Source organism: Eptatretus burgeri, chromosome 14 (assembly GCF_056783735.1).
Source record: "Eptatretus burgeri isolate ZD-2024b chromosome 14, Ebu_testis_v1, whole genome shotgun sequence".
In the NCBI taxonomy this organism is placed as follows: domain Eukaryota; kingdom Metazoa; phylum Chordata; class Myxini; order Myxiniformes; family Myxinidae; genus Eptatretus; species Eptatretus burgeri.
In genome coordinates this window covers 62,014,358-62,041,687 of record NC_140974.1, presented here as the reverse complement: position 1 = coordinate 62,041,687, position 27,330 = coordinate 62,014,358, and the positions used below count along the sequence as shown (strand labels likewise).

The window sequence follows — 27,330 nt, the reverse complement described above, 5'->3', positions numbered from 1 at the left end:
CAGGCATGACAGGGACCTCAAGCAAGTAAGCAATTTGTCTCTTCCCGGCAGGTGGCGTCAAAGTTCCACCATAGAGTGAAATTCAAACCAGAATAGCTTGGAGTGGTTGAATGACAAATGAAACACCATTTTACCAAATATCTCGTATCCAAGATCAGGTTGTGCTGGGGGCTTTTCTTAAACCCCTGAGTTGCTCCTTGGTGCCTACATGCAGGTGTGCTACATTGTTCGTGCTTTCTCCAAACTGAACCCTCGCCCTTCCGAGATTATCTGAGTTTGAGGACGGACCTAATGTAAATAATGATGTCATCACCTTACATTCATTTCTAAGCTTACACAAATCATCCTCTTCAGATGCATGATATGTATTTGATTGCAGAATTATGTCAGATGTGCATCAGGGAAGGACGAAACTGACCATGCATATTGTCCCATTGCAGGCACAGCATGCAGCCAAAAAGCTCAAGACCACACATCCTGGATAAACCTGAACCCGAAACTCCAAGGGTATTGATAATTCAACAATTTTAAGATAGACAAGTTATGAGGAATATTTGTGAGCAGTTCCATGGACTCGTTCACCTTCATTGAACAAAAAACCAGACCAATGGCTCCCCAATGCACAATGACCTCAACATCATCCCAAATCCTTTGAAAGACGACACAATGCCTGTGACCTCCTCAAACAGATATTCAGCATAATTTTCATAATGAACGTGATGACGTTCTTTAGAAAGAGTAGATAGGTCTAAATTTGAAAGGTACCGAGATAGAGGGGTACTGGGATATTGGCGGGACCTGTAGATAGCATATGTGTGGATGGGTGATGGTGTAGCACAGGCATGATGGACCGAATGTCCTCCTCCTGCCCCAAAGTTTCTTGTTACCTCCATCACTGAAGGTGGACAAGGGTTGTTTTCACCCCGATGCTTGTTTGTTTGTCTGTCTGTGAGCAGGATATCTCAAACAGTAGTAGATAGATTTGGATCAAACTCAGTGGATGAGTTGGGTGGGTGACAAGAACGAGCCAATTCAATATTGGTTCAGGTCAGAATCCAGATCCGGCCGATGAGAGGGATACAAAAAAAATGTAAACCGTTCAGCCAGGTGAAGGTATATGTGCTCTACTGAGTGCCATTCTAGTCTTTATTCCTTGTTATTAAAACATATGCATGTAAACACCACATGCAAAGCTTTCATTTGCAGCCTGATGGAGTACTGCTCTCCCTTCTGGGCTGGTGCTCCCACCTCACATCTTTCTTGGCTTCACGCTGTGTAAACCAAGACATTTAGAATTATTGGTATCTCACGCGATGAAGCTGAGTCTTTGGGTCTCACACTCTCTCACAGCAGGCAGGTCGGTGGTCTTTCTGTCTTCTACCGTCTCCTCTCTGGCCTTGCCCCCACCCCCGCTCTGTCTGTGATCTGCCCTCCGCCCACTCCCCAATACTTCCGCAGGGCGTTCAAGGTCCACCAGCAACCCCCTTCTGGTGAAACTGCCAAACTCAAGAATCACTGCTCACCTTCACGCTTTCATTCCTCTTTTTCCCGCCTCTGGAACAAACTCCCACACTCTCTTCAATCCCACTCTTCTCTCCAGGTATTCAAAACAACTGTTCACCACCATCTCTTATCTTCCCTCATTCACAACCATGATGTTTTCCACCCCCGTTAATCCACCCCAACCCCACCTCCTTCAAATTCCCTGCTTTCCTTCCTGAAAGTCCCTGTAGTGTCCATCTTGTTTACTCTGTGGATCCAGCCTCATCCCTCTCCCTTCCACAGATCTCCTAATGTCTCTGTTCCCCACTATTTTGTGCTTCCCTCTCTTGCCCTTCTTGTCTCCTGCTCCCTTTGTTGTACGTTATGTGTGTTACCTCTTATACGAGCCTCGATATTGTATACAACAACAACCCCAAAAAACTGATTGGCTTTGTTGTGTTCTCATCCTTACCCATAAATTGCTCCTGATGCTCGGACCCAGATGGAACGTAGGTTCAAATCCCACACAGTTGGACATGATAAGCAAGGAATTAACAAACAAGAAAAGAGGAGAGACAAGAATCCATCCATTGGGACCATACTCTGTGCAAAGCATTGGTGCTGCCGAAGCAGTCTCTTGGGCTCTTGGGCACAATCCTGGACAGGTCACCACTCCAACACAGGATACCAGCAAGCTGGTACTCATTTTTGCTGACTGGTATTAATTCAACAGCCAAGGGGGATTATGAACTCAGGACCTTAGGATCCCAAGCTGACCACTCTAGCCATTAACACCAGGCATAACACCAACCAACACCAGGCATAGAGACAGGAAATGGACGCAGTAACCTACATGTAAAAGAGTTGAGTAAGGAAGGGTTAGTGGAAAAAAAAAAAGGATGGGGGTGGCATGACATGGTGGTGGTAAATTACCTGCTGGAGGTCCTGGAGGAAAGAGTAGGATTGAACATCCTGTGGATGGTGGTTCCACACATGGGAAAAATGAGGAACAAAAGAGTTCTTGGGGTGTGCAGTCAGCCTAGATTTGGGGAGTTTTTTTTTTTACTATGCATGAGGGGGTTAGTGGAAGAACACATGCATAATGGACGAGCTGGGGAGGGTTGGAGGGCTGAGAGAGCAGAAGGAACGACATCAGAGGAGAGGTGGTAGAGAGAGAGAGAGAGAGAGAGAGAGAGAGAGAGAGAGAGAGAGAGAGAGAGAGAGAGAGAGAGAGAGAGAGAGAGAGAGAGAGAGAGAGAGAGAGAGAGAGAGAGAGAGAGAGAGAGAGAGAGAGAGAGAGAGAGAAGAGAGAGAGAAGAGAGAGAGAGAAGAGAGAGAGAGAGAGAAGAGAAGAGAGAGACGACTGGCCTAAGAACAAAAGGCCTTGTGCTTCCACCTTGCTTGGGAGATGCCACAGTCCAGGATAGACATGAAAGCAGTACTCCCTTGAGCTTCCTCAAAGGCCTCATGTAGACAGAGAGATGTTACCTCTCATGGCACATGAGACCTGGATCAATCAGTGAGCTTTTGACAAGGCTGCTGTAGACCTAGCATTAAGTAGTGATGATATGATTCAAGTTACCTTCTGTAGAAATCTGATGATAATCTCACCATGTCCCATGAAACACCTTTTGTCAGGACTGGCAGACAAAGTCTCCGTTATCTGCACGAGATTTCAATTTGTCACAGCAACTTCTTGGATTATTGGCATGGATCAGTAATTGTGGGGGTTGGGGGAGGGGGCATTCAAAATGTGCTCGAGCCAGAATCTATGTACAGTATACTTATTATGTACGCAAAATCGTGGAATTCTGAACCCTTCACTCAATTTTCTCTGAACTCTGTCTCTCCTCTGTATTGCTTTTCTCTGCAGATTCCACAGCATGTAGGTACCATTCACCCATGCTTACCTCAACACAGGTAAATGAGTGGTTCAATCAAAGGTGGCTTATCTCCTTTTTAAAGAAAGACATCCTCCAAAACCCAGGTAGGCACCTTATCAGAAAGGTAGTTTTCACTCGGATCGCACTCATTTCAGGATCGCAATCAAGACTATACACACTCCAGTGAAATTTGCAATAACAAGCACGCAACGCTAATCGTTCAGCTCAAGCCATAAGCAAATGAGTTTACATATGATTAAGGGCTAATTAAACGCAGCGTTCGATCACAAGCTCAGAGTGGTTCGCTGCACGCACTCAAACCTCCGAGCAGAAAACTTCTGCTCCATCACTTCGAGAGCGACGGGGTCGTCCATAAATACTTTTTTCCGCTCAATCTTTAAGGCTCATAAAGCAAACTGATTGTCCTTTCATTCGGCTGATCATTCAAGCTTACAATTCATCCCATGCACCGACCCTATTTCGGTCTCATTAGGGCTAGTGCAATAAGTCTTGCAGAGAAAGCCATTTTTGATCCCATCAGAGATATAAAGTGGGTTCCCGGCAATGAGGCAGTGGGAAAAAGAAAAATAATCGGGGGCTTCAAGCTTTGCTGGTGCCGGTGGAAAGACAGCCAGACTGTAATTACATTTAACGTTTTGTCAAAAAAGCTCGCCGTGGATCTCAGGGATTCGTGATATGTGTCCCATCCAGCCCCCTGGCTAATGAATTCTCTACCATTCCGGAAAAAAAAAACCTTAAAAATAACCATCATGCTGGCACTGAGCAAAAGGCTGTCTGGGAGAATTGGAGAAGTGTGCTGTTTTAATTCCAAAAAGGCTTTCAAGTCATTTCAAGAGATCAAAACCAGACCATTGTTTGGACGAGAGGTAGGATGGAGAGAGGTGGGTGGGAAAGGCAAAGAGGGAGTCAGAGGATGAATATTGTAAGATGAAACCTTTTTGAGTGGGTTGGAGATAACTATATACGTAATTACTTTTCTCCAACTGGTACATCTTCCCTCCTGGACCTAGGAATGACGAACTTTCCTTCACATTGCTCTTGTTTCTCTTCCACCCCCTCAAGTGGTGGAAGAGAAACCATGTTGTTAGTTGGTTCACCACCATCTCTTATCTTCCTTCATCCACAACCATAAGGTCATGGAAGAGCCAACTCCAATTGGCTCTTCTGATCACTTTCTTGTCAAGGCCATATATCTGGCTATTGAAAGAGAGCAACCTCAGCGACTAAAGGATATGGCTGTTTGCACAGGCAAACTAGCAGGGATTTCAATCTGCTCTCTCACAAAAGGATCAGCCCACCATATCCACAGCACTACATATTGATTCCATGTGGGAATACTTTCTCTCATGCACCGGTTTATTCAATCCCGTCTACGACTTTCACTCTCTCGATCCAACTACATTGAATCCTGTACCCAACTGCTCCTGGATACTGTATATTTTGCACCTGAGAAGGTGGAGAATTTTGTGGCAACCTTCAACTCTGATTCTGCAACTGGACTGGACGGCATCAGCTCACATGTCCTGAAAACCAGCTCTGCTGCTCTTCCACATCTTATATTTGTCCTTTTCACCCTTTTATTTGTGCAAGGTCATCTTCCATATGCTTGGAAATCCACCAACATCGCTGCATTACATAAAAAAGGTGCAAAAACCGATAACCTTAACTACAGACCTATCAGCTCATTTCCATTCACCAGCAAGGTCATGGAATCCATCTTCACAGCTGATATGAAATCCTTCTTTTTCTCTAACAACCTCATCTCAGATCACCAATTTGGATCTTCAGGTCACTCTACCTTGGACATGCTGCTTACTCTCCCAAAAATGGAGGCCCTCAATGTCAAACGTGAGATCAGTGCTGTCTCTCGAGACATATCTCATGCTTTAGATACAGTCTGGCATCCCTCCTTGCTATCTCAACTCTGCCTATGGCATACAAGGCCAATCCCACTACTCTTGTAGCCAACATGTGGCTCTCAATAGAATCCTTTCATCTCTTCTTCCTATTAAGGCTGGAATGCCCCAAGGCAGTGTTCTGGGCCAGTCCTAATGATCTTAAGAGAATTGTGAAGAGAACAAGCCGATTCGATTTTGGTTAAGGTGTGGTTGCAGATTCGGCCCATCGGTGGACAAGAAAATGTAAACTGTTCAGCCTTGCAGAGGTATGCGCTCTACCGAGTGCTGTTCTAGTTTTAGCTGCATTGTCTACTTTGAGCAGTTTGGCCTTGAATGAAACCACTAACAATGATGGGTGGTATTACGGATGCCCAATCATTGGTGCTTTCTGGGACTGATGAAAAGCTTTTCTTAGTTGGCTTAACAGACAAGTCTGCCTGATGGACCAGTTTGCAGAGACTGGAGATAGACAAGAGTGAATGTGAATTGTCATAATCTAACTCTGCAATAGAGCCTGAAGTGCAAATTATGTTCTTTGATTTGCATTCTGTCTGCATTGTGCTGTTGTTTGAGATTTCCTTCATAAATTAAATCCTTTGTCAAAACCCATGGATCTCTGAGAGATGTTTCTGGGATATGTAACAATATTTTGATTGAAAGACTGTCATTATTGTGAAGCCTTTATTCTGCAGCAGAAAGAACGCTCGACACTCTTGACGCATGATTCCTGAAATCGTGTTTTTGTTGGTGTAAATGAAGAGTTACCATTTGATATCCGGTTACATAATTGATAAATATTGATTCTAGCAGTGCATACTCAAATTCGAAGACTGCTAAAACAATTTTCCAAGATTATTTATTTAATACATTCTAGGCCTGTATTGTCAAGTACTGGGCTGATGAGATTTGATGGGAAATCGATCAATAATTAATCAGTCAATCATGGTGGGGATGGTGAGGTGCTTGGTGGGACATTCTTTGTTTTTCAATTGTTTTGGTTCTCACCAAGGAGTTTCCAAAAATAATAATAACAATAATATTAATAATGTATTATAGCCAAAGGTGTACACATTCAGAATAGGAATATGAATGTGTGCACCTTTGGACCTTAATGAATATGATGGATTTTAATGAAGGACCAAAGAAAAATCTAAATGAACCACACATGTCCTCAAAGACTGTGCAACAAAATGAATGCTTAGCTGTAAGAAGGATTTTAAGATAGATTTTGAGACAGACATTGACAGTATGGAAACACACAGGTGAGGGAAGCATGAAGAGTGCGGGTGAGTGGTGAGAGGCGTTAGGCTGTGCCACATTTCAATTACTCGCACCCATTACCTAGAGCGCTCGTTCGTCATTAGCACAGCCTCATCCCGCCTCTAATAAGACTTCCTGGCTGCCTGTACGTGCATGCAATGGCCATTCCCAAAGGACAATCAGAATAAAACCCAACAATACTCTTTCATATCACGAGTCAGGAGAGAGAGAGAGAGAGAGACAGAGACAGAGACAGAGACAGAGACAGAGACAGAGACAGAGACAGAGACAGAGACAGAGACAGACCTTTCGGAGGATGGTTTCTTCTGTATTAAACTGCTGTCTATCAACATTTTAAATTTATTCACAGGGTCTAAAGCTCGTGGTGGAGCTGAAACACAAATGATGCACACACATACAGACAAATATATGAGACAATGCTGGACTTTACTTCAGACAAACACAGCCGTTGAGCTTGGGGGAAGTGACATCACCTCCCTGGGTGGTGGGTACACACTCTGGGTACACAGGGTGGTCCAAAAAGACTGAGACAACTTTGGTTGTTAATATATTTAGAACCACAATTGATACCACGATAAACCGTTTGGTTTATATGATACAAAAACTCATAGTTTTGTGCAAACCATCAATACACTTCAATGTGAGCTTCTTTTGTCACGTGCAGGACATCAAGGCCGTGCACGAGTTCCTGCCATGTTCGGCTCAGCATGTTTGCGTCCACCAGTGAGCACGCAGCTGTAATCCGAGAACGAAGATCCTGCAGGTTTGCTACCTTGGTATTGCAGACACAATCTTTGACAAACCCCCACAGACAAAAATTAAGGGCGGTTATTGATGAATCATTCAAAACACAGCTTTCTCCTGCGGAGTCACCATTTTATTTTACATTAAACCACCAGACCTGAAAATAAAGAAAACCTTATGAGTTTCTGTATCATATAAAACAAAGGCTATTGTTGCATCATTTGTGGTACTAAATATATTGTTACGGTTGTGGAAATTTGCAATACACCAGAAAGGTCCTCAGATGAGATATATCGATAAGTTCATGTGTAGTTAGCCCACACCCGTTGTTTAGAGGGAATATGTGTGATTCATTCGGGCGGCGACTCTTTGAGATGGCCGTTTTTCGTTTGCTGCCGTTATTTTGGACCAAGCACTACCCCAACAACCAAATCGCCACCACCAAACCACGCCACCTCAACAACCACCGCGTTCTGAGTCGGCACACGGTTGCCAGAGGCCTGGCCTTCGACGAGGGAAAGCAGGCGGCCCCCGTTCCCCCCTCCCCCGACTGAATGGCGCCGCCGCGGTGGATTTCACCCTGCGAGGGAAGGGGAAGAATACCACGGCGGTGCGAGTGTCGCCGATTGGGCGGAAGACCCCTCCTTCTGGAAGTTTCCAGCTTGTTCTGGAAGGAGGGGCGGGAGTTGAGAAGGGGCGGGGCTTTGTGAAAAAGGGGGGCGGAACGTGAGCGAAACGCGCATGGGTGGAGTTGAGAAGAGAGTTGAGCTTCGGCTAAAACGCGCGCGGGTGGAGTTGAGAAGAGAGTTGAGCTTCGGCTGAAACACACGCGGGTGGAGTTGAGAAGAGAGTTGAGCTTCGGCGAAAACGCGCGCGGATGGAGTTGAGAAGAGAGTTGAGCTTCGGCGAAAACGCGCGCGGGTGGAGTTGAGAAGAGAGTCAAGCTTGGGATAAAGACGCGAGCGCGGGGTGGCTTGAGGTCTCGCTCTCTCTCTCTGTCGCGTGGAACTCGCCTGACTCGGAACTCGCCTCCATCTGAAGTTGGTGTTGGGTCGTCGCCGAGCTGTGTCGTCGTGGTCGAGTGTCTCTGCATCAGTGTGGAGCTCGTGGAACTCGCGGAGCCCGAGGAGCTCGTTGAAGTCGAGCTGTGTCGTCGAGTCGGCAGTGGAGGACGGTGAAGGAGACGGAGCTCGGAGTTGAGGTCGTGGGAGGAGGACTCAATGGCCACACCAAGGGAAGTCCTGTCTTTTATTTGGGGTTTTGTGTAAATGTGTGTGCGGCGCCAGTCCGTAAAGTAGAAACTGATTAAGTGCTTGTACTTTGCCTTTTATTCGGTATTAATTCTGCGTCGTTCTTGCTTTTGTTTCTTTTGTATTACTGCATGATTGTATGACTGTAAAATACGTGCTTCCGTGTGTCCGTATTAAATGTGCTTGGTAACTGTGACCCATTTCGTTTCGTCCCTTTCCTTTCATTGAAAGTCCCATCTTGCATCACGTAAGGGATTGGTAGTGGGTTTAAACACCCGGTAAATAATCTGAACAGTCGAGGTCGACGATAACTCCGCTCGGTTATCCCTGCAGTTTGGAACGAACCGCTTAAGCGGTTCGTGTCTGGAGTTGACCTGCGGCGTGGTACAACCCCTCGGTAGGTTACCCGGGCGGGTACTTAGGTATATCGACATTCGGCGATTCACCCTATTTTGCGCGGGTAGAATGTGGACTGGGTTGTGGTGAGGTTAAACCCCCACCCGTGACTGGCTCCTGGCGGTAGTTCCAGGAGGGTCACGACTGAATTGTCCGTTCCGGTGGGCGACGCGTCGCGATTCGAGTTATGTGGCTGATCGCACGCCGGGCAGGCGAAATTCATAACAATATAAACAACCAATGTTGTCCAGGTCTTTTTGGAACACGCGTATACTACGCCATCTTTAATTGTGACCTTGCTTTGAGGCAATTACAAAGGAGAAATTTTCTTTCCTCCATGGATGCCAACCCATGATGTTTGTGCTCTTGCCTTTAAATCTGAACATCAAGCAAGGAAGTAGTGCCTACCATTTTTCAAGTCTTTTGACAGGGTTGAAATTGAATCGCTGACTTAGGGTATGCCTGGTGTTTGCTTAATGGTTAGGGTGGTGGGCTTGGGATCCAAGGATCCTGAGTTCAAATCCCCCTCTGCTGTTGAATTAATACCAGCTGGGGTTAACTCTGCCTGTCGTCCTTCCGAGGTCAGCAAAATGAGTGCCAGCTTGCTGGTATCCTGTGTCGGAGTGGCGACCTATCCAGGATTGTGCCCAATAGTCAAGGAGACTGCTTAGGCAGCACCAACGCTCTGCACAGATATGGTCCCAATGGATGGATGGATGACTTGGGGTGGATACTTTAACCATATAATCACTTTAACCACCAAGTCAATGTATCGTCCATCAACTGTTCTATCAAATGTTAATTTATACATTTGCAATAACTTTCTTGCTTTACTTGGGAATGCTTTTATTACTGTAGGTTTTATAACTTTGTCTGCAGAACGACTGCCCTGCAAGGGAATTGAACTGTCGAGACTCCTGCACATCTCGCCTGCACATATACTAAATATATTGTTATTGATTTCAGAATCCGGTCTGATGAATGCATCCACACATCCAGGTCCTCAGTTATTTCCTTAAATGCATGTTCAGATTAGCCCCATCCCCATGTCTAATGGGTTCTTAAATGTGATGCATTGAGAAGGGTAAAGGATGGATCCCCTCTCTTAGGGGAAGCTTTTTTCTTACGACAGACACGTTCACACACATTTATTTCACGAGCTCTGAAGCCCACCCTCATTTTTCCTCGGATACATTCTTTCACGAGCTCTGAAGCCCGCCCCCATTTTTCTTCAGCGGCAATCTTTCGTGAGCGACGCCCGCATTTTTAGAGAGCGCACGGGTCGTCATGGTAACCGTGCCCCAGTGGGGTGGTGGTGAGCTTGGGGTGGACGGCACCCCACGGAGACAGCCCGGGGATATAAAAACGAGCGAGAGGTACGTTCTAAAGAGAAAAAGTCTGAGGAGAGAAAGGAGGGGAAAAAAGTGCTCTGAAGAGAAAAGCATGAGGAGAGGAAAGGAGAGAGGAAAAAGCAAAGGGCGAGAGAAGCCACCAAGAAGCGGGTGTCTGACCAGCGCCAACGAGACAATTCGCCCTTCCCAGTGCTTCGGCAAGCGAGCGTGTGGTGCGCGTGTGGGTGTGAGCAGCGCCGCCAACAAGTGAGGCACGGGTCGATCACCAACAACAGCAGGGTCTAAACCCGCGACGGACGATCTCGGTGCCCTCCAGACTTCAACTGGCATCCAAGGCTGCCCCGCGAGAGGGTGCATGGCAAAGCTGGGTGCTGGCGATGGACGTCCGCACGCACGCATTTCAGGACATTTTCGCTTCACGGACGATTTTCTGGTGAGTGAGACGATTTTCCCCCTCCCCTCCCCCTGAATGATCTACCGGGTACCCTTGTCTGTGTTTCGCTGTAAGTCAACCCCGATAAGCATTTGCTCTTTGTCTCTTTCCTGACATTTTGAATGATTTTGCTTTGAAATTCATTCTTTATTTACCTCAGCAAATAAAAAGTTCTTTTTATTTATTTATTTTATTATTATTAAATTATTTGTCGATTTCCAACCTGTCCGTGTTTGTCGTTTCCTTTTATTGGTCTCGCATTGTTCGAACTGAGATAGACTGGGAGGTAATTACCACTGATTTGACCAAAAATCGTCGGCACGCACCAGCGATTAAAACGCTCAGCCGCCCTAATTAAAATCTAATCAGATAATATTAGTGCTTTGCCGAGGGCGTGCTCCCCACTCAGGTAACCATGTGACGTCTAGTTAAATGGCATAATTAGACGGCGGACACTGGAACTTGTGGTTGACTGGGTGGCGTTTGTAGTTTTAAATTTAAAACAACCCACCATACCACAACGTTAATTGTGAGCGGTGGCCCCAGGTCTGGCTCTACCGACGACAACTGGGGATTAATCCCCCTGAGTGACAAGCTGGTGTCTCGTTACCCGTGGCGGCAACAACTGGTGTTGGGAGTGGGAGATTTTTCGAACCCCCCTTGATCAATAAATTGGTGTCAGGTCGTCGACCTGTGGTGCGCTTCATGCACCTCGAAATTCAGAGCGGTTAGACCAAATTTTAGTTAAATTTATTGGGACGAACAATGGCGGACCAACACGGGCAGGTCCTGGTGGGCCATGTAGATGATGTAAATATGGATACGGGATTGACCCAAGACCTGGATGAAGTCACAATGGAGGGTGAAGAGGAAGCAATGGGAGAGATGGAAAATAACCCCCACCTTTGGCCTCTGGAAAATGCGGCACCGATAGCACAGAACGCCGGTTTATCGCCACCAGTGCTGCCCGAGAATGACATGATGTTGTTCATGAGGCAATTAATGGCACAAATGAAAATGTCGAGCGAAGCGATGAGCAGAAAAATGGACGTATGGACGAAGAAAACAACAGCAGAATGGAAGCGATGAGCAGAAAAATGGACGTGATGGGCGATGAAATAACAAGGACAAATATGTCCACGAGCAGCGTCCGAAAGATTTTGTCTGCTAAAAAAAAAATTAAAATTAAAAAATAAAAACAACAACTTCCGATATTTCGTCACGTGCCTTGATTAAGTCAATAGTGAAACGCGTCATAATGTATTTACGTATTTACGATATATCGTGTATTTACGAAATAAATAATGTATTTACGAAATTACAATAAGATAAATGGAATAATCTTTAAATAGTAACGTGAACTTTTCAAAACTTTAAAGCAAATGTCCGAATATATTTAAAAGTTCATGATAGACGCTTTCAAAAGGCACCGTCTATGTGAGGATGTGTACATGTGCTCAGTATTTAAGGAGATCCGGATCTTGTATATACAAGAGCCGAGTCCTAGAGATTAAGGTTTTGTCTTCAGAAGAAGAAGAAGAAGAAGAAGAAGAAGAAGAAGAAGAAGAAGAAGAACAAGAACAAGAGGAAGAAGAACAACAAGAAGAAGAAGAAAAACAATAATAAGAAGAAGAACAATGCCGAGCTCTCTATGAGCAGCTTTCGCTACGCGAGACACTGCTAAAAAGGGAGATGAGTGAAGCGATGGGCAGAGAAATGGTGGCGGTACGAGAGGAGGTAAGGGAGTGTCGGATCGGTGTCCGGGAAGAGATGAGGGATGAGGGAGAGCGAGGTCAGACTGATGGGACAGATTGGGAACATGACGAAGGAGGTAGAAGGACTGACGATAGGACAGAATGAGTTGAAGGAACAAATGGAGAAGAACACAGGGGCGATAAAGGATGTTAAGAGCCGCCAAGAAGGAAACAACAAGAGAGATGACGGCAATTAAGCGAATGTAAAATGGCACATGAGAAACTAACGAAGAGAGTAGAGGAGGTGACACAGACGATGAGAACACAGGGAACGGGAAATGGAAACACAAATAGAAACAACGAAGGTGACGTTAGAGGGGGAAATACAGGGGGTGCATCGGGAATTAACGATGGTTAAAGAGGAGGTGGATGAGGTAAAAATCGGGATTATTGAAATTAAAGCAAAATAGGTAGAAACAGGTAGTGGAGTAAAGGAAGAGATTCTTTATTGAATGCAAGGACGTTATATTTGCAGCGTGACAGAGTGCTCGAAGGACGGGAGGAGGTGGGTATGACGAAGGTGAGTCATGGCGAGACCGGGAGTGTGCATGATGCGATTGGGTGTGTGTCGAGCTTGGGGGGAATGAAAGACCCGGGATTTCTTGGAGTGCCCAATGTGCCGGAGTATGTGCGGAGTGCATGTGATATAATATGGATGAGTGCACACAAAAGAGTGGGACACGGATCGACCCAGACAGGAGTAGTGGTGAGAGTGACAGACCGCAGGGGCGAGCCTCCTGAGAGGGACAGAGGTGTATTGGAAACCACGCCAGCTCCATGGGACTTTGCGTACGAGGTACGGGAGTGTGCACGGTCTGTGCTTTGCAAACCGCCCAAGCACGGTGGTGCGATGTGTTAATGGCTTCAGAGGGGCCGGCGTGGAAACGCTCCATGACAGATAAATCACTGGAGCACGGACGGCAAAACAGAACGGATTTGGCTGCAAATTGTTTTCCACGGGGACCAGGTGTGCAATATGCACGGTACCCCCGGCATGAGCAATGGGCGTGGCGAGCACGGCTTGGTTCCCCGTGGGAAAACCCCAATTCCCATTGGCAAGAATTCAAACACAACTTGGCTTGCGACAGACATATGACTGAGCACCTCCGCGGATGCGGGGGGCTCATGTGGGTAAGAGACGGTGACAGTAACCCCCATGTGTGGAGCGCAGTTGTGAAACAGCCCCACACACCGGGCCCAGGAGCACGAGCCTAAGGGAGATGACATTGTTAGGCCCACGTGGGAGTGCCAGCCATGGTAGCCTCTATGTTGGTCCTGAAAAAAGCTTCCCATAAGAGAGGGGATCTATCCTTTACCCTTCTCAACACATCACATTTAAGATCCCATTAGACATGGGGATGGGGCTAATCTGAACATGCATTTAAGGAAATAACTGTCTGAGGACCTGGATGTGTGGATGCATTCAGTGTTTCGGATTCTGAAATCCGTAACAATATTAACAACCAATGTTGTCCAGGTCTTTTTGGACCAACTTTCTTCAGTCCTGACAAACCCTATGATGTCGTTATTGACCGAACCGCGCATGCTGCTGACTGAAAATCATTCACCATTTATTTTAAACCCCATTTTAATTCAATGTTTATTCAACGATTATTTTCCGAACATTGTGAATAAGTCATGATAAACTCAAGTGACATGTAAGGTCCAAGCAAGTCTTGAGTGCCCAGACACCAACTCTGAGTCTCAAGTCAATTTGGTCAAGTCCGAGTCAAGTCAAAATTTGCAGCTGGAGTTGCCAACTCTGGAGGATACAGCATGGGGGGAAGATGGGAGAGGGTGGGACAAGGAGGAACCTATGAGGGGGAAGCTTTGAGGGGGGCAGAGTTAAGGGTAAGCTTTGAGGGGGCAGGGTTAGATGGAAGCTTTGGGGTGGGGTGAGGTGGGATGCAGAAGGAGGACATATGAAGTGAAGGGATGCTGAAGAGTGGTGATGTGTGAGAGGGTACTGATAAGAAGGGTTTGACACCCTTGAAGAATGTAAAGGGCATTTGATTGTTGTGAGCAGAAAACCTCTGCAAAATGGATTTCTCAAGATTCCCAAACTGGACATGCAGAGACAAAGATCATGGGATGGATAGAAAGAATTTTTTGTTGAAGATACAGAGAAAGGTGCTGCTGAAAGTACTGGATGAGGGTTGATGGACTGAGTGCTTAGGTTCTTCATTCATTCGTATGCAGCACAAGGCTGCGGGGTAGCATCATTGTCTGAGGGCATGGCTGTACCGCTGATTCAATGCCATCTGCTGATTAGGACAGGAATTTGGCCATGGTGCTGTCGATAGTTTGCCTACTCTTCGTGAAGTTCACCTACTCTTCTTTACTGTCCACCAACAAATGCTGGCAGATGGGACGCCTGTTTGATGTCCATCCGAGGGACAGCACACACATCGATGAATCACTCTGCCTGTGAAACACCGGCTGACAGTTTATAGCTGGGTTGGGATTTGAACCCAGGCGAGATAGCTAATAGGCGAGTGTTCATGATTTAACACAGAAAATTGGACAAAAACGCTAACAGCAACACGGAGCCGAAAATGCAACAGAAAAACACGACAAATCCAGTTCAAAATACTTAGCTTTGATGAGGTGGAAGGAGCAGCTGCAAGTTCAACAACCCCGAACCAGAAGTCCAACTGTCAGATTTTAAGAGCTTGTGAATTACTAATAGTCCGAGATCCTTTTCCTCTTTAGTCTCCAGCTGAGAATTTCCAACTCGGTGATGTGGTGTGGGTTACGGCTTCCTACATGCATTACTCCACATTTATTTAAGTTAAATTTCATTTTCCATTTCTCTGCCCAAGTTTGGAGAATATTTTTGTCTTGTAGGTTTGCAAATTTGCTTTTCACTCAATCATTCATATAGACCAGGAAGCACAACGGCCCACCACCGATCCTTGTACTGCAGTGCTTGTAACGTTTGCCCACTTTCATTTGGTACTTTGAGTGATTATACTTTTTGTCTCCGATCTGATAACCATCCCTTGATCCACAGTGGAACTTTGCCACCTACTTTCAGTGTGCTGCAATTTTGGCAATTGCTGTTTGTGTGAAGCTATCTCAAAAACTTTCTCCCATGACTTTGGCCTATGTCCATGTTTCCCACATCAACTGAGATGCCTTCCTCAATTAGTTTCAAAATATTTTTTTTCATGTTCCAAGAGATTTGTGGTGCATGATTTCCCTTTTCTAAAGCTATACCGTGTCTTGCTTGTGTCTGTCAAGGTGATCTGTTATTTGATGTCGATTGATGTTGTTTGATCTAACACTTCCAGACACTCAAGTCAAGCTTATGGGTTTATAATTCTCGGGTTTTGATCTAGCTCCCTTCTTAAAGATGTGGCTTATGTGAGCTGATCGCCATTCCTCTCGTACACCATTCTTTCAATGATTTATTGTATATCGTAATTAGAGGCATACACGGTTCTTCAGCTTGCTTATGAAGAACTATTGAAGTGATGCCATCAGGATCTGTTTACCTGATGTGGGTTAATTAGTTTAAATCATTTTACCCTTTGCAATGCCTTCCGTAATTGCAATGTTATTTAAAACTTCATCCTTTGGCCCATTTAATTGTGGGAAATTGTCTCTTTCCTCGGTGAAAAAGTTATTGAGAGCCTCGGCTTATTGTTGAGCAGGAGGAATAGTTTCACCGCTGTCGTTCTTTAGCAGGCCTACGATGTCTCACTTTTTGCTTTGAACACACATACCAGTCAAAGCTTTTCATTTCTTCCTTCATGTTATCTGCAATGTTTCTTTCAAATTCCATTTTAGAAGTTCTGAGTTTTTGTTTGGCTTCATTTTGATGATTTCCATCGTTCCTTTTTTGCTTCCTATGCTTGTATTTTTACCACCCTTTTAATGCTTACGTCTCAATGCCTTGAGTACTCTCCTAGTTAACCATCGAGTTTTCTTTTCCCTATTGCAGTTGGTGACATGCTCGTAGAGTCGTAGGATGTGCTGATATAAAACTTATTACCCTGCGTACACCAATAAAAAAGTGGGGTAAAGCAATTGGTTCACTTTGCCTGTCTGTCGGTCTGTCTTACTGTCTGCCCACAATCACCAGTTTATGAACGAGGAACAACTTAATTTCAATTGAATGTTATATTTTGAACATGAATAAGGAAATTGAACCTGTTGTTTAGGAGTGGGTACAGTGAACCCTTAAATATTGCGGAGATTGCGTTCCTGGAAAATGCCGCGATAGTTAAAACCAATTTAGTATGGTAATAAGGGGGTTAGGCTCCTGGGCTTCCAGAAAATATAGAGGATGATGGGCGATAGCTGAAAACTGTAAGGGCACTTGGTAGAGCGCATACCTCTGCCACATAATGCTTGATCCATGAGAACATATTGGGCACAATACATTCTTTAAACATTCGTTCTGAATGCTATTTATCGTGTTTGGCCCTATCAATGGTGAAGAATCACTTTGAAAATTAAATAATTCTCATATCCAGATCCGGATTCAGATCTTCACCAAAATTGAATCGATTATTCCTTGTCGCACACCCAATGTGTCCACCAAGCTTCATTCGAATCCGTCCACAACTTTTTGAGATATTATGCTACATAAAAATTTTGGCCTCATTTCAAAATGGTGAAAAATCACTTTAAAAATTCTAGTAGTCAGATCTGTATCTTCATCAAAATCTAATCATTTCATCCTTCTCACACACGCAACCTGCCCACCAAATTTAATCTGGATCCGTCCACAACTTTTTGAGATATCCTGCACACAGATGAGCAAACAGACAAACAATCAAACAGACAGAGGGGTGAAAACATAACCTCCTTCACCTTTGGTGGTGGAGGTAATGAACTCATCAAAATTGAAATATACATGTGAAATAAATATAAATCAGATTTATGATTAATTGTCCTGCTGCATTAAAGCAGATTAAGCATTAGTGGAAGATTAAACACATCCTTTCCCTTCTATAATTTGTTGAAAGCCACCACCCCTCTCTCTTTCTCTCGCTCTCTCTCTCTCTCTGATGTACCATATAATAGTCTTCACAGAGCGTTGGTGCCACCAACACAGCTTCTTTAGCAAGGGCTATCTCTACTGAATGGTTTATCATTACCTTCCCAGCAGTAGTTATGGCAGGAATTTGGAATTTGTTCATGGTGCCGGGATAGTTTGCATAACTTACTCTTCGTAAAGGACACCGTGGGGTCTTAAACTTTCACCAACTAATGCCGGTAGATGGGATGCCCAGATACGCTTGCACGGAAGATTACACCGAACATCGTGTTGATGTGGAGATAGGTACAGCACAGTACTGCACACGTGCTGCAAGTCTCAGCTACCACCTGCACCATAGCAGCACCACTGATTTACAATTACACTGTTTTTGTAAAGTTGAATTATATGTGTAAAGTCAAAACTGTTAACAATAATCACTTCTTTTCTCCATCGTTTTACGCATCAGCATCATTATTTAATCATTATATTAACGGTGAACGAGAAACACCAAAAGGCTCGTGGTGCGAGATGACCATCACAAATTGGCTCAAAAACTGATTGGTCGAAATTAAACTCTGCGATAACTAAACGTGTATGGACAGATGCAAAATAGGTTGCCCGCAATTGGTCAAAACACATGATATTTAAGGGTTTACTGTACTTTGGCTCTGAATTTTGCACATAGAGAGGAGTGAGAATGACGTGGCTCTAAGAGAGCTCCGTCGTCTTCTTCTTCTTCTTCTTCTTCTTCTTCTTCTTCTTCTTCTTCTTCTTCTTCTTCTTCTTCTTCTTCTTCTTACAAAACCTTTAGGACTCGGCTCTTTTATATACAGGATCCGGATCTCCTTAAATACTAAACACCTGTACACATCCTCGCATTGAGGGTTCCTTTTGAGAGCGTCTATCATCAACTTTTAAATATATTCGGACATTTGCTTGAAAGTTTCGAAAAGTTCACGTTACTATTTAAAGATTATTCCATTTAATGTGTTGTAATTTCGTAAATACACGATTTTCTCGTCATAAACAGGAGCCTCCATGACGGGTCTCGCTATTGGCTCCATCAAGGCACGTGACGAAATATCGGAAGTTGTTGTTGTTATTGCCTTTAGAACGCGGCTCTTGGACACATTTGTCCTTGTTTTTACTCTGTCTGCTTGTCTGGCAGTCAAACAAAATTGAATATCATTCCAAACAGGAAACTTACTGTTTTAGCGACGCCATAAAGGACACAAACAACAAACACGAATAACTAATGTAACGTGTTAAATAAAGTGGTGTAAAAGACATTGTGCCAATCACAATAAGACTTAGTGGTGTCATGGTTAAAGATTCTGCTCTGAGTCTGAGAGGTAACTAGGACAACAAGGATAACTAGAACAGCACTCGGAAGAGCGCATACCTCCGCAAGGCTGAACAGTTTACATTAGGGTCCAGCGATATAGCGATATTCCGATGACACCAGTTATACCGATATGATTTTTCACATCGACATACCAGTATTGGAATTCTGAATATACCGGTATACCAAAAAATATCAATATGAAAAAAACCCGGTATATCAACAACAAATCAAAGAAAGGTGTTTGCAATCTTTAAATACCGTACATGATTTTATAAGCTTTCACTCGGCGTCTCAGCTGAACATGAAACAAGAACAGTGGAACGTATGACGTCAAGATGTACCACGAAGTAAGTACAGTAGGTTTTAATTTTTAATCATCAGCATCCAAGCTCATCAGCTCTGCACAAGCAATCGTGTTTTTCTTTGTCCTCGTGGCTGGTTTTAAAGCAATTGCCAATTGGTTATTATTTATATGAACCAGGTGTGTCAATGATGTGTACGTCATATATGAATACGTATTGGACCATTGCATATTTTTGGAACCTGTGTGAAGCAAATTTTTTTTTTTTTTTAAATATTATTGTCGTGGGTCTGGCAGTTCAGGTTAATCCCCCCCGACCCGATTGTGGTGGATGGGCAGTTAACACCGACCAGCCCGGATTGCTGAGCAGTTTTCGTGAGGTGGACACATAAACCTCAGATATTATAACGCAAGTGGGAGGGCAGGTGGCACTGGCGGAGTGACGGATGGAACAGATGGATGCACAGCACAAGCAAATGGAATAAATAATGATTTAATAACCAGAAAAATCAACAGTTATCATGGGACGAATCAAGATGTGAGGTAACCTAAATTCTAATTTTGAGGCACCTCCACACTCACACACAAAAACGGACAAGGGGGAAATAATAAAGAAAAGAAAAATCCTCCCTTTCTCCCAGCATTTAACTTCGGGTCCAGAAGTGATCTTCTAGGATTTGACAATCGAACTGTGTTGTCGACATGTGGGAAAACGCATTCCAAAATGGCACCGAGCCTCTCTCTCACGGCGGGAAACGCACAGTGGGCAATTCAGAGACAGTACTCGACGTCAGGGCTCACAAACCGTGGGGTAGCTTATTCTCACGAGCGAATATGCCGACGTTCCTCTCTTGTACCCAGTCTGTTCACGATGGCCCACACGACGAGATGATTTCTGAGACCTTATGATCGGGCCAAGAGGCACATTCTTTTTTCCTCCTCAGAAATTTTTTCCTCCGTGTCCTCTGACTCACGTGGCTTCTTTCATGATCTTCCTCCTACTTGCGTCACGCGGTCACGCCCATCAATCATAAGCCTCGGGAGCGTGACTTCACCTACTGTCACCCTTGGAGGCGGGGCTTCTTGTCTGCTGTGTCATGCAACTCAGTTGTAATGGTTGTTGTGGTTATAAAAACGTAATTCCTTCATTGCTGGTTTGTAATACATAGACAAAGGGAAAGGTCATGGGGGCAATTACACACTGGAGGAAATTATCCTTGATCCCTATCAAATTAACACAACACCACCCCACATGTTGTGACTAGTAACATTTCAGCTCACAGTTTCCCTCCTTAGTTTACGTTGAGATGTCTCCTACACGTCCACGGGCCAAGCAGCTCTATGCAATCCTATCTCTCCTATGAAATCCCTTCATCTACCCCACAAACATAACAATATTGTTGTGGTTCTGCAAAACTGCATGCCTCTAAGCCTCTATGGCAATGGCACCCAACGTACAGTGATCCCCAAGTAGTTATTTCATTAGTATTCGTGTATTTAGTCCTTCCCTCATGCTTAGTGGGTAAACAGGACGAATTGTGTTGTGTGGGACTCGTAATTAGGTCTAGTAAATATCTCTTTGATCTACACTCTGACCTCTACTCTAACCCTTTCCTTATAGCTATAATACACAAACTAGTATGCAAGCACACACGCCATTGAACAGACAATTGTCTGATCGACACGCCACTGTGCCTCCCGTGGCTCGGATGGTCCCCGTTGCACACAAGACAACCTTCCCGGGAATTTGCGCGCCATTTTCCATTCAAACCTGCGCGCCAAGTCCCAACGGGCACCTCACCTTACACCGCACCTTGCTCACCAAATCTCACCACTTTGACCACAAATGCCTTGTGAAGGAGCCCGTGGGTGGCAGAGAAAGTCCGCTATCGTCCAACATACAGGCTACACTCGGTGCACGTTCGGGGCCGGGGTGCTGGCTCGGGTAGCATGCTCGCCATGTTAAGTTGGAAGTTCTGAACCGTGCCAAAGCTGGTGGGCATCTGAGCCGGTTTCTGGTCTAAGGGCCTGGCGGGGCATGGCTAGAGCCACGATGGCCAGAAAGAGGAATGGAATTTGGGCCACAGCGCGTCGCTTTCCGGTTCTTGCCAAATCCTTCGCTTGGGGATTATAAAAGGGAACAGTGCAGAGTCGTGAAAAGAGCTTCTTCGAGAACATTATCCGTTTGTGACTGCCATCCTTCAAGAGTATACAGTGGACTCACTGCCATGCTGTCGACATGCCGCCGCCTCCATGAAGCCAGGTCAGGTCAGGTATGGGAGCATGTGCCAGAACAGCGCGTCGCTGCGTCCACTTTCCGCCGGTACTCCAGGGGCCTCCGTCTGGCCATCCCCCAGGCAGATGCCAGGCCCATCCCCATCTCCTTGAGATGATGGTCAACCTGCTGCAACCATGAGGCACGTGGTCGGCCCACTGGCCTCCTCCACTCATGAGACTCCCTCGCTGAGAGAATCTGGTGAGCAGGATCAGCGTCAGGAAAACGAGCCACATGTCCATACAGCCGCAGCTGACACTCACGGACTATGCAGGTAACAAATCTCATCCGAGTCTCTCTCAGCAACCGCTCGTTGGACACAAAATCCGACCAGCGATAGCCAAGGATTCTCCGAAGAGACCCGGTACCAAAGGAAATAAGTCTCCGTCTCAGATCCTTGGTCAAAGTCCAAGTCTCGCACCCATAGAGCAAGACTGGAAGTACCAAGGACCTGAAGACTCGGACTTTCGTCCTTCCGCACAGGTACCGGCAGCGCCACACCCCATGATCCAGTGAATCCATGACTCCCCAGGCCCGACCCAGACGTCTATTGACCTCCGGCTCACAACCTGCGGAGACATGAATATCACTGCCAAGGTAAGTGAATCTATCCACGACCTCAACATCCTCACCACAAACAGACACAGACAGGACAGCAGCATCCAAGATGTCACCGAAAGCCTGGATCTTAGTTTTGACCCAAGAAATCCGTAATCCCAACCGCTCCGACTCCTCATTCAGCACCTCCAGGGCCCCCAAGAGGATGTCTAAAGTCTCCGCAAAGATGACTGCATCATCTGCAAAATCAAGGTCCGAGATCTTGACATTGCCAAACGATGCACCGCAACTTGATCTCTCCGACATCCTCCCAAAAATCCAGTCCATACAAGTGCTGAAAAGTGTGGGGGCAAGTACACATCCCTGACGAACTCCAGTAACAACTGGAAATAAGTCAGAGATGGTACCACCACACTTCACAGCACTCTCAGTACCAGAGTAGAGTTCAGACATCAGATTGATCAGTTTCGGTGGCACCCCACGAAGACCAAGAATCCTCCAGAGGACATCCCGATTCACTGAATCGAACGCTTTACAGAGATCAACATAGACTGCAAGCAGCCCCTGCCGAAACTCTCGTCTGCGTTCGGTGAGGACACGAAGTGCAAGGATACGGTCAATCGTTGACCTCTTTGGTGTAAAGCCTGACTGCTCTGGACGCTGGTGCTCAAGCAGATGGTGGCGAACCCTATCAAGAATTATCCGAGCAAAGACCTTGCCCGGCACTGAGAGCAGCGTCACCCCTCGGTAGTTGTTGCAGTCTTGGCGATCACTCTTCCCTTTCCAGAGGAGCCAGATGAAGCCAGACGGGCTCACTACCGGACACAGATGGTGGACCAGTGCGGAGCGCACATTTCCACGAGTCCCGGCGAATAAATAAGGAGATAACGTTCCATATCACGAGGTGGGAATGCTCAGGCAGAGCGTCCCATCGAGGTACATGCTTACACATACAGACATCTCCACAGTTAGGTTGGGGATCTCCCTTCTCACACATCTATTCTTCTCTCTCGCTCTCTCGCTCTCACTCTCTCTCTCTCTACACCCCCTCTATCCCGTTGACTGTGGATACACAAAGAAGAACGCGTTGCTGATTCTCAATCACATTTTCCTCTGGCATGACACCGCATCCCACACGTCGCATACATCGCACCTCCCACTCCCACACCATAAACACCAGTATCTTTCCACCTACCTTCCCCTCAACGTCCTGGGACGCGTTGGTCAGCCAACCACACCAGGTATTTAGAGGGCGCTCATCATCACCTTTCTCTCTCTTTCTTGGCTAACTTTCCGTGTGTGTGTGTGTGTGTGTGTGTGTGTGTGTGTGTGTGTGTGTGTGTGTGTGTGTGTGTGTGTGTGTGTGTGTGTGTGTGTGTGTGTGTGTGTGTGTGTGTGTGTGTGTGTGTGTGTGTGTGTGTGCGCGCGTGCATGCATGCGTGCGAGCGATCGATGGTGCCTGTCCTAGATTAAGTCATACTGGAGAAGATAATTATCGGGATAATCCTGCTCTGTGTCTGCTTTTGGAAGTTGTCTTTTTCCGAACCCCACAAATTCCTTGCTATCCCCTGCTGTACATAAAATAAAATCCCATTCACTCGGCCACATACTTTTCCTCACTTGGTTATAAATAAATGCATTGTATAGAAATGTTCCCAGATCGTTTTCCTGTTTTCTTTCATTGGTCCAGCATGGCGCACACCCTAGTTTAACTGGGACGTTATTCCCTAACGATCTGTTTTGTAGCTGGTATGTGCTTGCAAGTTCCACTCGGCTACATCCGATCTGGTAAGGTGGATCCGCTTTAAGCAAGTGCATACCGAGGGCATGTACCCCAGTAATTAGATCACGTGACCTTTAGGTAAACGGGATTAGACCGAGGACGCTAAGTCACATGGTCGAGTTATTGGCATTTGCAGTCAATTAGCGACCCGCCGTGTCACAAAGTTATTTGTGTGTGATGGCCTGCAATTCTGGTGAATCTTGTGGGAACCTGAGGTAGTTCATCCCTCATGGCCTTTGCCTCCGACCCTGGGTCCACAACAATATCGATATACAGTACCGGTATGAACCCACCGGTATATCAATATTGAAAAAAATCTATATCGACGGAGCCAAGTTTACATTTTGGATCCCCCTCAACCAAAATCTAATTGGCTTGTTCTTGTCACCTAACCAACTCGTCCACAACGTTTTGAAATATCATGAAAGTATATCGTGTTTGGCCATATCTCTTAATGGTGAAGGATCACTTGGAAATTAAAAAATTCTCATATCCAAATCCGGATTTGGATCTTCACCAAAATGGAATGAATTAGTCCTTGTCACACACCCAACCTGTCCACCAAGTTTCGTCCGAATTTGTCCATAATATTTGGAGATATTGTGTTATACAGTGTGGCCACAATGTCTTGTCACCCCTTGTAAAAATTATCACACACAAGATTGAGATGCGACAAGTATGCCTTGTTTCTCCCTCCGTCTCTTTCTTGACAATTCTATCACCTGAACCCACCTGTGATGATTCACCTACCTCCATTCCAAAGAGGAGAGATGTCAAGATTTCAAAAGTTAGCGGACGCAGTGAAGAAGGAGATGACAATGGAATTGAGAGGCTGCAAAGCACAAGGTGATGTGACATGGAGAAGAGGCCCGTGCCAAACTGCCGACATTGGCACAGCACGGCGTGCTCATGGAATGGAGATGTGGAGTGCTCAAACAGATATTGCCACATGGAGCAGAAAGTGAGAGCATCGCACATGGCTCGTAGCAACAGTATATGCGGCCCCATGTGAAGTGGCGAGGCTTCCATCTCGGGCCTGACGTTGAACAGTGTATGTGGCTGTACCTGGAGCAGAAAGAAAGGGAATGTGAGTGGGACCATCATGGCGGAGATACGGCATGGTGCAAACGGCCGAGTGAACTTCTGGGAGACCTCGTGTGGGTTTTCGGAGACCGACCGTGTGGAATGGGGACGTCACAGATGTGGAGTTGAACAGATGTCAAGGTACAGAGTCGAAGGTAAGAGAAGTGCTCACAGCTCGTATAACAGCAGGATATGTGGCCCTGAATGAAGTTAGCCTCGTCATAGTTTCGTATGGTGGCACCCAGAGGAGGAAGAAAGCGAGCGCGAGTGAGACCATCATGATTGAGATACCGCACACTGCGAACGGCTGAGGGAGTTCTCAGGAGGCCACGAGTGGCATAACGGAAGCCCCATGTGTGATGCAAGATGGGGCGGGTGTGTTGGAGAGTATTAAAAAAAAACAACTGAACAAACGGTCATAGGCCCCCAATAGAGAAAGCTCTATGAAGTCTGTGTGGACACACGAGGCAGCCAGGTTGTGTTCTGCGAAGATTAATGGCTACACCTTCCCCAAAAAGAGGCTGGGCTCTGCATCAAAGCGCAAAGCAAGGACGATGCTGACTGTCTCTGTGGACTGAAAAGAAAAAAAACAATGAAAGCTGGAATGCTGAGGGAAGGGAGAACATCCTCCCATGCAAAATGTGCTATGCATTTGAAACGTGGGGGATGGGTGGTGGAGGAGACCAATTCATGGCTACAGCATATATAGATGAGGAAAGGACATGTGATTAATGGGCAGAAGGATGAAGAGGAACAGAGGGGTAGAGGAGGAGGATGATGAGGAACAATATTCTCTGGAAGATGAGCTGGCTGATAAGACAGAGGGGGTGAGAATGACACCAACTGAAGAAAGACCACGACTAATTGAGGCGCCGCGAGGAGGAGTGATGTAAGGGCCACATCGGCCATTTTTGGAGTTAATGCCATATAGCACTATTTTAACCCTTCCCCTATCATCCGAGCCTATCATCATCATATCATTAAAAAATGTCGCTTCCATCACTCCTCGGGGGCCTCAATTGCACTCCATCATAATAAACACACAAAAACACTAATTACCAGAACAAACAAATCTTTTTAAATTTATTACCAAAATTGCCCCCCCCTCCCTGAAATAAATAAACTTAATTTTGCAGCAGCTCGACTCATTCATGATAAAGTAACAACAAAACACCACAAAAACAGAACAGGTTCCACAAATAAAACCAAGCACCACAATGGAAGCAAAGACTCGAGAGACAAAGGGAGATGCTCAGAAAGGAGACAGGAGATATTCAGCAATTCCAAAAAGGAAATCGAAGCCCAAAATTAAAGAGGAGGATCCAAAAAATAAAAAAAATTGAAGACGAAGGCCCAGTTGTATAAAATTCTCTCATCCTTAAAGAAAGATTCCCCTGAAGGTACACTGTGATTCCTTAGCGGAATATTTTCTTGAGGTTTGTTGCATAAACAACCCTTCAGAAATCCTCAAGTAAGGGTTTCCTTGAGGTTGAGGAAATCCTTTCGGCGTGTTGCTATGCAAGGCAACTAATCAGATTAAAGATGGAAAGAGGTGTCTTAAAGCATGATGGCGGCAATGCGATCGACAAACTGGCTTCAGGAAGAGACAGAAGTATGGGTAGAGGCTTTTCTGTTGCACAAGAGTGACAATACATTGCATAGATGTATGGTGTGTGTTGTTGAACGACTTTCATGTTTAATTACAACACTACAACTATAAATCGTGTATAATTGTTAAGAATCCCTCGATTTGGGTGAGACTTGGATCCATAGAGTAAACTGGGACTCCCCCGAGTTGAACAAGGGCGCACATGTCTCTACGATGTGGGATTGATGAGTTCTGGACCTAGTTATTATTACGTTCGTAGCGTACGTATTACGTACACGCCGCATTCAATCTATTTATTACGTACGTGGCCATCATCGTGGCCCTTTTTTCCTGGGCCATCATCGGTATCAATTGAATGGGTATCTAAATAACCTAAACACCAAGTAATAAATGTCCACACCATGAAAGTACCACTACACGAGCAGTATGGACTAACAACTCATTCAGCTGCACCTGCAGTACTGAGCTGCACCAGAATACACCTTTACATAGGCCCAGATATCACATGCTAAATACTGTGGAATTGTCAGTTTGATGGAGTTTATAAATAAGTTATTAAAAACATATTGTTGTGGAAATGACTCCTCGGGGGTCAAAGATCCTAAGTATAATTCGAGTTATTCCTTAGTGCATGTTTTAAATAAAGGTAATATCATCATAGACATCAAGTAGGTTGAGGTGGTCTCTGAAAACACGTTTGTGATGTCTTCATGATGAATTTCCTTAAATAGCACCATTTGGAAACTCAAAGGTTGGTGTTTAAGGATGGGGGGGGGGGGGTGCTCCCTTGAGTTTAAGGAAAAACTTAAGGAATATTCGAATATGCAACAAGCCTCAAATTAAGGATGTCTTTGAGGAAATATTGAAGTAAATCCTCAAATCTTTCCTCAAG

At 45.4% G+C, this 27,330-nt stretch overlaps 1 long non-coding RNA gene across 4 annotated transcripts in view; it reads left to right on the top strand.

The window, feature by feature from the left end:
• The window catches only part of LOC147013373 (uncharacterized), a 153,794-nt gene that overhangs the window by 9,426 nt on the left and 117,038 nt on the right, over positions 1 to 27,330 (top strand). For 3 of the 4 annotated variants that reach the window (XR_015051303.1, XR_015051304.1, XR_015051305.1), the window contains exons 3-4: positions 441 to 507; positions 7,230 to 7,328. This is a non-coding gene — a long non-coding RNA (uncharacterized LOC147013373). Of the gene's footprint in view, positions 1 to 440; positions 508 to 7,229; positions 14,265 to 27,330 lie in introns of those variants that run through there. The other variant, XR_015051302.1, reaches the window with a different exon arrangement.